Consider the following 13,767-nt stretch of genomic DNA (forward strand, 5'->3'; position numbering starts at 1 on the left):
ACCATGCCATACACACCCACCAAACCCCTTACCACACCATACATACCCACCCCACCCTGACTACGCCATACACACCCACCCCTTACTGACCATGCCATACACACCCACCCCTTACTGACCATGCCATACACACCCACCCCTTACTGACCATGCCATACACACCCACCCCTTACTGACCATGCCATACACACCCACCCCACCCTGACTACGCCATACACACCCACCCCTTACTGACCATGCCACACACACCCACCCCTTACTGACCATGCCATACACACCCACCCCTTACTGACCATGCCATACACACCCACCCCTTACTGACCATGCCATACACACCCACCCCTTACTGACCATGCCATACACACCCACCCCACCCTGACTACGCCATACACACCCACCCCTTACTGACCATGCCACACACACCCACCCCTTACTGACCATGCCATACACACCCACCCCTTACTGACCATGCCATACACACCCACCCCACCCTGACTACGCCATACACACCCACCCCTTACTGACCATGCCATACACACCCACCCCTTACTGACCATGCCATACACACCCGCCCCTTACTGACCATGCCATACACACCCACCCCTTACTGACCATGCCATACACACCCACACCTTACTGACCATGCCATACACACCCATCCCTTACTGACCATGCCATACACACCCACCCCTTACTGACCATGCCATACACACCCACCCCACCCCTTACTGACCATGCCATACACACCAACACCTTACTGACCATGCCATACACACTCACCCCTTACTGACCATGCCATACACACCGACCCCTTAATGACCATGCCATACACACCCACCCCTTAATGACCATGCCATACACACCCATCCCTTACTGACCATGCCAGGTGTGATATATGACTGTGATGGTCAGTGAATGTGTGATATATGACTGTGATGGTCAGTGAATGTGTGACATATGACTGTGATGGTCAGTTGAGGTGTGATATATGACTGTGATGGTCAGTGAATGTGTGATATATGACTGTGATGGTCAGTGAATGTGTGATATATGACTGTGATGGTCAGTTGAGGTGTGATATATGACTGTGATGGTCAGTGAATGTGTGATATATGACTGTGATGGTCAGTCAAGGTGTGATATATGACTGATGGTCAGTGAATGTGTGATATATGACTGTGATGGTCAATGAATGTGTGATATATGACTGTGATGGTCAGTGAATGTGTGATATATGGCTGTGATGGTCAGTCGAGGTGTGATATATGACTTCGATGGTCAGTGAATGTGTGATATATGACTGTGATGGTCAGTCGAGGTGTGATATATGACTGTGATGGTCAGTTGAGGTGTGATATATGACTGTGATGGTCAGTGAATGTGTGATATATGACTGTGATAGTCAGTCAAGGTGTGATATATGACTGATGGTCAGTGAATGTGTGATATATGACTGTGATGGTCAATGAATGTGTGATATATGACTGTGATGGTCAGTGAATGTGTGATATATGGCTGTGATGGTCAGTCGAGGTGTGATATATGACTTCGATGGTCAGTGAATGTGTGATATATGACTGTGATGGTCAGTCGAGGTGTGATATATGACTGTGATGGTCAGTTGAGGTGTGATATATGACTGTGATGGTCAGTGAATGTGTGATATATGACTGTGATAGTCAGTCAAGGTGTGATATATGACTGATGGTCAGTGAATGTGTGATATATGACTGTGATGGTCAGTGAATGTGTGATATATGACTGTGATGGTCAGTGAATGTGTGATATATGACTGTGATGGTCAGTCGAGGTGTGATATATGACTGTGATGGTCAGTGAATGTGTGATATATGACTGTGATGGTCAGTTGAGGTGTGATATATGACTGTGATGGTCAGTGAATGTGTGATATATGACTGTGATGGTCAGTGAATGTGTGATATATGACTGTGATGGTCAGTCGAGGTGTGATATATGACTGTGATGGTCAGTGAATGTGTGATATATGACTGTGATGGTCAGTCAAGGTGTGATATATGACTGATGGTCAGTGAATGTGTGATATATGACTGTGATGGTCAGTGAATGTGTGATATATGACTGTGATGGTCAGTCAAGGTGTGATATATGACTGATGGTCAGTGAATGTGTGATATATGACTGTGATGGTCAGTGAATGTGTGATATATGACTGTGATGGTCAGTCGAGGTGTGACAACCGCTTCAGTACCATGACAACCACTTCAGTACCATGACAACCACTTTAGTACGTCTGTAGACCCGCGAAGATGGGGTGTAGAATAGGTCTTCAGCAACCCATGCTTATGCAAAATAAAAAAATTGAAAAAAACCTGCATGAATTGAAACTTAATGCCGATTCAGCAGCTTTTAAATTCTTGTAACTTAGGTTCCATTGTTTGTGAAGCTTTGACAGTACCCCAAGTTCACAACAGTGATATATGTTGAAGTTACAATTCACGAGATGTAGTACTTCTTTGCATTATTCACTGCCTTGGAGTTATACAAGAGTTATAAAGAGTTATACAAGATGCCTGGCTTCAATCAGTAAACAAGGATCTGTAAAGACATACAGGTACGCCAGCGGTAAAGGCGGCGTTGGTTAATTGTGCACGGTGCTGTTACACTACTGGGATATTAAGTTTTTAATGCATATTTCTACGCCAGCATCTCAATACTAATTGGGTTATGGAGATTTATTGTGTGTGTATGGTACCCAAATATACAGATTATCTTGAGATGTGAGGTGTACGAGTTGTATCATCAAATTGTATAATCGATTCGTATCATGCAGTCATATCTTCCAGTCATATCATCCAGTTGTATCATTGCATCATATCGAGGCAGCGTTGGAAATTGGCACTAATCCTGTAGTCCTGGCCAAACTGCCCAATAGTTAAGGTATCATAAGGACTAGAAGAAATTTGCCATGTTTAAGGGCTTTGCTATATGTTATCATTGTAAGGACTAGTGGACTGAAAATGTTAATTTCCTCTGCTGTCGAGGCGTTTGATCGTGTTGTATAATTTAGTCATATCATCAAGTCATATCGTCGCATCATATCCTTCCAGTGTTTGATGTTATGGGGTCCTGGGATACTTGAAGTTTACTGCCATTGAATCTAAAAAAATCGTTTCCATCGAGGTCTAGAATCTGTGTTGGCTGGAGCACGGGTTTGTCTATGTTACATAGTGAATGCCCTAGGCAGGTAAATTGGAGGAAAATAATTTAATTTGTTAAAAAATTGGACTGTTTCAATGAGTTCTTATGATCTTATCTTCCAATATTTTCACAATTCATTCAATGCAATAATGCAAAGTATTAAATCTTCACTGGACCCCAGCTATCAGTGGACTACAAGTCACACATATACAAAGTCACACATATACACGAAGTCACACATATACACAGTCACACATATACACAGTCACACACATATACACAGTCACACATATTCACAGTCACACATATACACAGTCATACATATACACAGTCACACACATATACACAGTCACACATATTCACAGTCACACATATACACAGTCACACATACACAGTCACACATATACACAGTCACACATATACACAAAGTCACACATATACACAAAGTCACACATATACACAGTCACACATATATACACAGTCACACATATACACAGTCACACATATACACAGTCACACATATACACAGTCACACACATATACACAGTCACACATATACACAGTCACACATATACACAGTCACACATATACACAGAGTCACACATATACACAGTCACACATATACACAAAGTCACACATATACACAAAGTCACACATATACACAGTCACACATATACACAAAGTCACACATATACACAGTCACACATATACACAGTCACACATATACACAAAGTCACACATATACACAGTCACACATATACACAGTCACACATATACACAAAGTCACACATATACAGTCACACATATACACAAAGTCACACATATACACAAAGTCACACATAAACACAAAGTCACACATATACACAAAGTCACACATACACAGTCACACATATACACAGTCACACATAAACACACAGTCACACATATACACAAAGTCACACATATACACAGTCACACATATACACAGTCACACACATATACACAGTCACACATATTCACAGTCACACATATACACAAAGTCACACATATACACAAAGTCACACATATACACAAAGTCACACATATACACAGTCACACATATACACAGTCACACATATACACAAAGTCACACATAAACACAAAGTCACACATATACACAAAGTCACACATATACACAGTCACACATATACACAGTCACACATAAACACACAGTCACACATATACACAAAGTCACACATATACACAGTCACACATATACACAGTCACACACATATACACAGTCACACATATTCACAGTCACACATATACACAAAGTCACACATATACACAAAGTCACACCACTTGATGTAACTATAACATCCTACACTGGGAAGTTTTCAATGTGGGATGGGGGGCACGGGTGGCCAAGTCATCTAAGGCGCCGCTATTCGCTGTGCAGAGTTTCGCCCCTTTGGCTCACCAGAAACCTATGATTGTGGGTATGAATCCCAGCTCGCCCTGATTATGTTTCTAGGTTTGTCAGCACCATACCCGTGCTCATTGGTTTCACCGAAGTGGTAAACGTCTGAGACCTGCATCGCTTCGGGCTTTCCTCCCACATTAAGCTGACACGCCGCGATATAACTGGAATACTGTTAAAAGCGGCGTTAAACCCAACTCACTCACTCACTCAATGTGGGATATTTTTTGTGACATTTGGTGCCAACTTGATACATCCCTGCCAGGAATGTTCAGTGAGGTTTGAGGTACACCTGTTGTCTGTCTAGACAGTTAATTTAGTGCCTTGTATGGTCATGGAAAAGAAAAGTACTTGCTCTGTTAACTGATTACAAAAAACAGCGTCATCTGCTTGCCGTTACACCTTGCCTAAATAGCAGCTGGACGAAAGTCGGAGGACCACGTGATTTGTTGGATAATGATTGGAGACCCTTAGTTTGCACACTTAGACGTGTGTATTGGGTTGATAAATAGTCCATACTTTTTTTCAATTGATCTTACATTGCATAAATAATTCTTTCATGGATTAAACATGTCTTCCCTTAAATAAATATGTCTATCTTCAGATAAATAGATCGTACATCAATTAGCCAGACCTCCCTAAACTAATTAAATGACGGTTTGAAAAAGAAATTTAGACTGAGGGAAAAGATTCTCAGGCAGGTTTTAGCAGGTCAATAATGAAATGGCGCAATATCGACCATTAAGCAGGAGATGTATATACCAGTCTATGCATTATGACATTATATCAACTGTTAAACAAGAGCTATATACCAGGCTACGCATTATGACATTATATCGACTGTTATGCAAGAGCTATATATCAGTCTATGCATTATGACATTATATCAACTGTTATACAAGAGCTATATATATCAGTCTATGCATTATGACATTATATCGACTGTTATACAAGAGCTATATATCAGTCTATATGCATTATGACATTATATCGACTGTTATACAAGAGCTATATATATATCAGTCTATGCATTATGACAGAGTCATCCAAAACTGGTTCTCACAGGAGATATCGCTTGGGTGAGATCAAGCGATATCTACATTGTATCAAATATATCTACACTCATCGATGTATTTGATATCAAAAGACATGAGGCTGAGATTCTCTATATATCCACTGTTATACAAGAGCTTTATACCAGTCTATGCGTTATAACACTATATATCGATTGCTGGAATATAACTATGTTATTCAGTCAATGTTATTGTTCAGTAACACGAAAGCAGTATAATCACTCACGTGGTTGTCATCTGTTTTCCATTAAGTGAATTCAGATCAGTTGGTAGTCTTTGTTTTATGGATATTGGACGTCATTATTTTGACATCACCCTCTAGCAATGGTTAATGGAAAAGAAATAATTTAATTGAAACTAAAGAATATGATAGTTATTGTTAGACACCCTTATTAAAATGCTAGTCGTATTTCTAAAAAAAATCTTCTGTACCCTTCTCCTCCCTAACCCCCAAAATGGTGTCATTCTTTTTCTGTCCGTTAAGACCGTGGTGTATTTTCTAATGTTGGTTGTTGACGATCCTGTAAATTGACGTTACAGTAGAGGATTATAGTAAATGAGATCGGTGAATGTTTTACAATCGGTGATATGTCTCATTCCTACTTTTTTATTCCTTATTTGTTTTGTTTTATGTGTGTGTTTTGTTGAAGTTGTGTACCTCTGAGTTTGATTGTTAATTTCCGTGGCAAGGACGAGAAAAAGACAAACTTAATTTGAATGTGGCCATGTGACAGGACACGGTCTGGTGTGTTGGCGTTGACATTCTCCGGGGCTATTCCCCTGAAAACAACAAGTACCAAGGTGCAGGAAGGACATTGGAGATGTGTGAGTGAAATTCACTGTTTGATACTTGTAAGAATTTATGTGGGGAATGAAATGGCAATGTACTTTTGTTCATTATCAAAGAAAAAAGTTATTTACATGTTGAACCTGAAACGTATTTGATTGTATTTCCCCAGCAGCTTTTGTTAAAGTACTTTGTAGGGGACATATCTGTTACAGTCCTTGCCATGTGTTTTGACACGGTAGATATGTTATTGCTTACTGTTTACATGCCAACATCATTCATCTCAAGCACAATATCTTTTAATCTATAACAGCAAAGTTGAGCGATTGTGTTTGAATTCCGAAGTATGGATCATTGTAGCCAACAAATGCAGATACAATGATAATTGTACTTTTCTCAAACTGTATTTTGTTTTGGAATCAACTGCCTCCTGTTGACTTATTCTTGAATACAAACTGATCAAAACTACAGCTGTTGGTTTCTACAAAAACATGGAATGCTGCGTCTTTAATACTTGGCCTATAATACTTGGCCTATAATACTTGGCCTATAATACTTGGCCTATAATACTAGGCCTATGAGACATCCATCCTAAAGACAACAAACATTCACTATTATTAAGGCACAGAGACAACAAACATTCACTATTATTAAGGCATAAGACAACAAACATTCACTAATATTAAGGCACAAAGACAACAAACATTCACTATTATTAAGGCATAAGACAACAAACATTCACTATTATTAAGGCATAAGACAACAAACATTCACTATTATTAAGGCATAAGACAACAAACATTCACTATTATTTAGGCATAAGACAACAAACATTCACTATTATTAAGGCACAAAGACAACAAACATTCACTATTATTAAGGCACAAAGACAACAAACATTCACTATTATTAAGGCACAAAGACAACAAACATTCACTATTATTAAGGCATAAGACAACAAACATTCACTATTATTAAGGCATAAGACAACAAACATTCACTATTATTTAGGCATAAGACAACAAACATTCACTATTATTAAGGCACAGAGACAACAAACATTCACTATTATTAAGGCACAAAGACAACAAACATTCACTATTATTAAGGCATAAGACAACAAACATTCACTATTATTTAGGCATAAGACAACAAACATTCACTATTATTAAGGCATAAGACAACAAACATTCACTATTATTAAGGCATAAGACAACAAACATTCACTATTATTTAGGCATAAGACAACAAACATTCACTATTATTAAGGCACAAAGACAACAAACATTCACTATTATTAAGGCACAAAGACAACAAACATTCACTATTATTAAGGCACAAAGACAACAAACATTCACTATTATTAAGGCATAAGACAACAAACATTCACTATTATTTAGGCATAAGACAACAAACATTCACTATTATTTAGGCATAAGACAACAAACATTCACTATTATTAAGGTATAAGACAACAAACATTCACTATTATTAAGGCATTAAGACAACAAACATTCACTATTATTAAGGCATAAAGACAACAAACATTCACTATTATTAAGGCATAAAGACAACAGATGTTCACTATTATTAAGGCATAAAGACAACAAACATTCACTATTATTAAGGCATAAAGACAACAGATGTTCACTATTATTAAGGCATAAAGACAACAAACATTCACTATTATTAAGGCATAAAGACAACAGATGTTCACTATTGTTAAGGCATCCATCAAAGGAACAACAAACATTCACTGTTATTTAAAGTATCGGGGGCACGGGTGGCCCAGTTGTCTAAGGCGCCGTGATTCGCTGTGCAGAGTTGCGTCCAATGGACACGCCAGAAACCTATGATTGTGGGTTCGAATCCCGATTCGCCCCGATTATGTTTCTAGGTTTGTCAGCACCATACCCGTGCTCGTGGGTTTCACCGAAGTGGTAAACGTCTGAGACCTGAATCACTTCGGGCTTTCCTCCCACATTAAGCTGACACACTGCGGTATAACTGGAATACTGTTAAAAACGGCGTTAAACACAACTCACTCACTATTTAAAGTATCCGTCCAAATTTTTAAGCAAATAAAAAGATTTAAGATTAAAACAAACATACGAGAAGGAATCCATATTATAGATATTTTCTCTTTATTGAACAAAATGCGTACAATTATCATTCACAATATGTATTACCGTATTCGACGTAATAAGCACCCCGCTCCTATAAACGCCCACGGCAACATTTGCTAATATATTGGCTAGTGAGCAATCCCAAATAGCTACCTTCCGATTGATCAATGTACACAAGACATTTATTTGTGTATAATACGCACTCGTGTGTTATATGCACCTTTAATTATGGGGATTAAATTCTGGAAAAATATATCTGTCGTGTATAATACGCACAGACTTTTCTTTTGCATCATTTCAGGCTGTCAGCATTTACCACGAAATTTACGATCTTTCAACTCTTTCACCAAAATTATATTCTAATAAGAGCCCCCTATTTCTAATTTTGGGTGCTTATGACGTCGAATAAGGTATTTGCATTTGTTTTAGATGTTAACTGTAGTCACCCTGACGGATGATGTAATACAACAAGAGTTTAGGCTGAAAGCATGTTATCCAAGACGAACATATAGTTGTTGATACATAGAACTTATTGAAGCTGTGATCCACCTGCGTCGAGGCCCGTATCACCTGCTGTCCATTGTGATGTCTATGTTCCTATTTTTCTGCAAGGAAAACAATGAATATGACAGATGCTGTATTCATTAGTTGGTTGATAGTACACTATAACAGCTGTTGTTGCAATCCATTTAGCTCACCTGATTAAAGGCTTGCATAGGCTTAAAGAAACATGACGATAACCCTAACTCAGCTTTGCTTGCCTTATTCTGTTTCTGCTCCGGGGGCACGGGTGGCCCAGTTGTCTAAGCCGCCTTGATTCGCTGTGCAGAGTTGCGTCCCTTGGGCACGCCAGAAATCTATGATTGTGGGTTCAAATCCCGGTTTGCCCTGATTATGTTTCTAGGTTTGTCAGCACCATACCTGTGCTCGTGGGTTTCACCAAAGTAGTAAACGTCTGAGACCTGCATAACTTCGGGCTTTCCTCCCACATTAAGCTGACACGCCGTGATATAACTGGAATAATGTTAAAAGCGGCGTTAAACCCAACTCACTCACTCACTCACTGTTTCTGCTCTAGTGACTGCACCGCTGTGTTTGGCTTATCACGTGACTGGACTTTTCTCCTGTTTGTAAACAAAGTCACTTATTCTGAAATAAGAACATACCTAATGCAAGCCTTTCGAGGTGCTTTAGATATTGTTTTTTATAATTTTATAGATATACTACCACAACTGCTGCAGTAAGGTGCACATGACAATATAGCTTTACAAAAGTGACCGTGTGTCGCTAGCATTCCGTAGGGCTTTGATGAATGGATGTGGAGGATATATATATGCAAATGGAAATAGTTTTTCATGTTCTAGGATATTTTTCTCAATGAAGGCTAAACGTTTCCTGACATATTTATCTAAGTGTGTAGACTCATCCAAAATGAAACAGATGTAAAACACATGAATCGACTGTGACGGATGTGACGATGTGACAGAGGTACTCTTCTTGCTGCAAGGAACCCTGGGTAGGAGAGTGATTAGACAAGGTTTATTTATATTGTAATCCTGGCTTTGATAAACACTGGCTTCTAATCTAATCAAGCTGGCAAATGGTATTTGGTCAACTCCGAAAACACACAGGGCTGGCTTTCCCTTCAGTTTTCCCCTATTAAAAAACAAGACTAAAGCCAGTTTACTCTGCACAGCGTTTGTGTTGTCGGCTTCACTGTGCAGAGCTCTGTTGTTTTAGTTTGAGAATTATTTTGGTTGGTTGGTTTGTTGTTTAACACCGCACTCAGCAATATTCCAGCTATATGACGGCGGTCTGTAAATAATCGAGGCTGGACCAGACAATCCAGTGATTAATATCTTGAGCATCGATCCATGCAATTGGGATCGATGACATGCATCAACCAAGTCAGCGAGCCTGACCACCAGATCCCGTTAGTCGCCTTTTACGGCAAGCATAGTCGCCTTTTACGGCAAGCATGGGTTGCTGAAGACCTATTCTACCCCGGATCTTCACGGGTCAGTTTGAGAATTAAATCAGGCATGTGACGGCACACTCGGAAATTATTTAATGCATGATTTAAAAACATACAGAACCGTCAATGTACTGTCCCTTTAAAGTGTGGCATGTGATTAACGTTTTTAACTGCTGCCTCAAACAACTTGGCTCAATATCTCAACTACGGATGACCCCTGGGATTGTGTGTTTGAAAATATAGGCCTCACAAAGTCACAATATTCGGATCTCATGGTAAACATGGCCACCACATCAGCCATATTGAAGGGGTCATATTGCCTATGACCATTTCTGCATATTATAAGGACATATTGTTTATGTGTTCAAAGCAAAATAATGAAATAAAAGTTTTGTTTAGTTTTGTTTTATTATTGGCAATCAATTCGTGAACTGAAAAATTTAGGAAGTGTCGCCTCGATCATCACTCATTGCCTCCAGGTGATAACCAGTTTTTCTAAATATGCTAGTTGGTCCTTGATAGCCGGCTTCAGCATCCTCGCAGTATGTCTTTTCCCCTTCCAGGCCATGACTAGGTCAGCCTACATAAACGGTTTGTTGAGACAACATCTGTCGCCATGTCTACTTGACCAGTCTCATGTTTCGGTGTCAATATTGTGACAGACGGAAGTCGGCAACGTTCACCAGGTAGGATGGTGTTGGGCAGTAAGGATGACAATGACATCATTTTGTCCCATTTTATGTCAGAGCTCGGTGGACACACAGAGGATGTCTGTGCCTCCAGTACTAGCTAATTGTTTAACTTGTTTAAATTGTAAAAATGTTCTGATGTGAACTTTCATTATGGCAGTGGTAATCTGAAATATGGATTTTAGATGAATTTTTGCTATTTCATCATCATAATTGAAGAATATACGTGAGGCTGATTGTCCTTGTGTCAGCATCACCACGCTCGGAGTTTCAGTACATGTCCGTGAACTGGACCGCCAGAGGACTGTGTCAGCTAGTCCAAGGTTGTTTAAATCCACGGGTTTATTTGCGAAAAGTACCTGTTGTTACGACAGCCATGTCAACATCCCTGGCATGGCCTGGCATGGCCTGGCAAACCATGCGTTGAGAAAATAATCGGTGATATGGGCAAAAGTTACTTGATGGCGTTCTCTTGACATTTTAAGATATTTATTTTCCTGGAGCCTATCACAAAATGTGTTCAAAGTTGTTCCAGTGTTGTGTGAGTAAAAGACTGGTTAAGAATTTTAAGACAATTTTGTATTTCTTGAATTTAATCAATTTGAACACGGGGAGAAATTTGAATCTGTAGGGATGTGCAATATGACTGGTGTACCGGTACATAGCAATACGTCCGTCAGTAAAACATGCATCCTTATAGAACCCTTGCCTGGCAATATGTTCTGATACAGTCACAGAAGAATTACATGGCTGAATCAGAGTGTTTGTAAGCCTCACAGGATTGCTATAGAAGTGTTGTTAGCCAGAAACTGGTGTCAGAATCCAAGAGTTGTGCCCTGATTCCACGTGTTGTGCCCTGATTCCACATGTTGTGCCCTGATTCCACATGCTGTGCCCTGATTCCACGTGTTGTGCCCTGATTCCACATGTTGTGCCCTGATTCCACATGTTGTGCCCTGATTCCACATGTTGTGCCCTGATTCCACATGTTGTGCCCTGATACCATGTGTTGTGCCCTGATTCCACATGTTGTGCCCTGATTCCACATGTTGTGATCTGATTCCACATGTTGTGATCTGATACCACATGTTGTGATCTGATACCACATGTTGTGATCTGATTCCACCTGTTTTGAACTGATTCCACGTGTTGTGCCCTGATACCACATGTTGTGCCCTGATTCCACGTGTTGTGCCCTGATTCCACATGTTGTGCCCTGATTCCACATGTTGTGATCTGATTCCACATGTTGTGATCTGATACCACATGTTGTGATCTGATACCACATGTTGTGCCCTGATTCCACATGTTGTGATCTGATTCCACATGTTGTGATCTGATTCCACATGTTGTGATCTGATACCACATGTTGTGATCTGATTCCACCTGTTTTGAACTGATTCCACGTGTTGTGCCCTGATTCCAGGTGTTGCACCCTGATTCCACGTGTTGTGCCCTGATTCCACGTGTTGTGCCCTGATTCCACGTGTTGTGCCCTGATTCCACATGATGTGCCCTGATTCCACATGTTGTGCCCTGATTCCACGCGTTGTGCCCTGATTCCACATGATGTGCCCTGATTCCAGGTGTTGCACCCTGATTCCACGTATTGTGCCCTGATTCCACATGTTGTGCCCTGATTCCACATGTTGTGCCCTGATTCCACGTGTTGTGCCCTGATTCCACATGTTGCACCCTGATTCAACATGTTGTGCCCTGATTCCACGTGTTGTGCCCTGATTCCACATGTTGTGCCCTGATTCCACATGTTGTGCCCTGATTCCACGTGTTGTGCCCTGATTCCACGTGTTGTGCCCTGATTCCACGTGTTGCACCCTGATTCCACGTGTTGTGCCCTGATTCCACGTGTTGTGCCCTGATTCCACGTGTTGTGCCCTGATTCCACGTGTTGTGCCTTGATTCCACATGTTGTGCCCTGATTCCACGTGTTGTGCCCTGATTCCACGTGTTGTGCCCTGATGGGCCGACAGTAGGTCCCAGATTCATCAGAACTGAAACACATAAAACTACACCCTCTCTCAATCAATCTGTTTCTAAAGTGTCAGCTTGTTAGCTCTCAACATTAAATTATGTAAATTTAAATCTGTTAGACAGAAAACAGGTTGATTAAACAGACATTATCAACAGCTACAGTAAATCTGGTTCCAAGGCTGATGTGGTGGTGTGTGTTAGTTAGCTGCCAACACCTTATCCCAGTTTGGGAGATGTACCCGTCAGTGTGTGTCAGCCAAGTAGAAATGTGTAGAAGTAATTTTTTAAACTTAGGAAACAATATTTTCCTTGGATTACACCTGTATCTTTGACACCAAAAGACAACAAACAAGTTTGCTTTTTTGAAAAAAACTTTATTTCCATTTAAACTTTGTTTGGCTGTTCTGGGCGACTTTGTTGCATGGGTTTAAAGAATAGGGTTTGTGATTGGCCATTGCTACCAAGCTGTTGTGACAAGTGTGCTTTGTGGCTCTGCTACTTGTATGT

General features: G+C 40.2%; 1 protein-coding gene across 2 annotated transcripts in view; it reads left to right on the plus strand.

The window, feature by feature from the left end:
- Positions 1-13,767, plus strand: part of LOC124113487 (nuclear receptor ROR-alpha A-like) — a 129,139-nt gene that overhangs the window by 51,625 nt on the left and 63,747 nt on the right. The gene's annotated exons all lie outside the window — the stretch shown is intronic.

The sequence above is a fragment of the Haliotis rufescens genome, unplaced genomic scaffold (assembly GCF_023055435.1).
Source record: "Haliotis rufescens isolate VD_foot unplaced genomic scaffold, xgHalRufe1.0.p SCAF_16, whole genome shotgun sequence".
Lineage (NCBI taxonomy): Eukaryota > Metazoa > Mollusca > Gastropoda > Lepetellida > Haliotidae > Haliotis > Haliotis rufescens.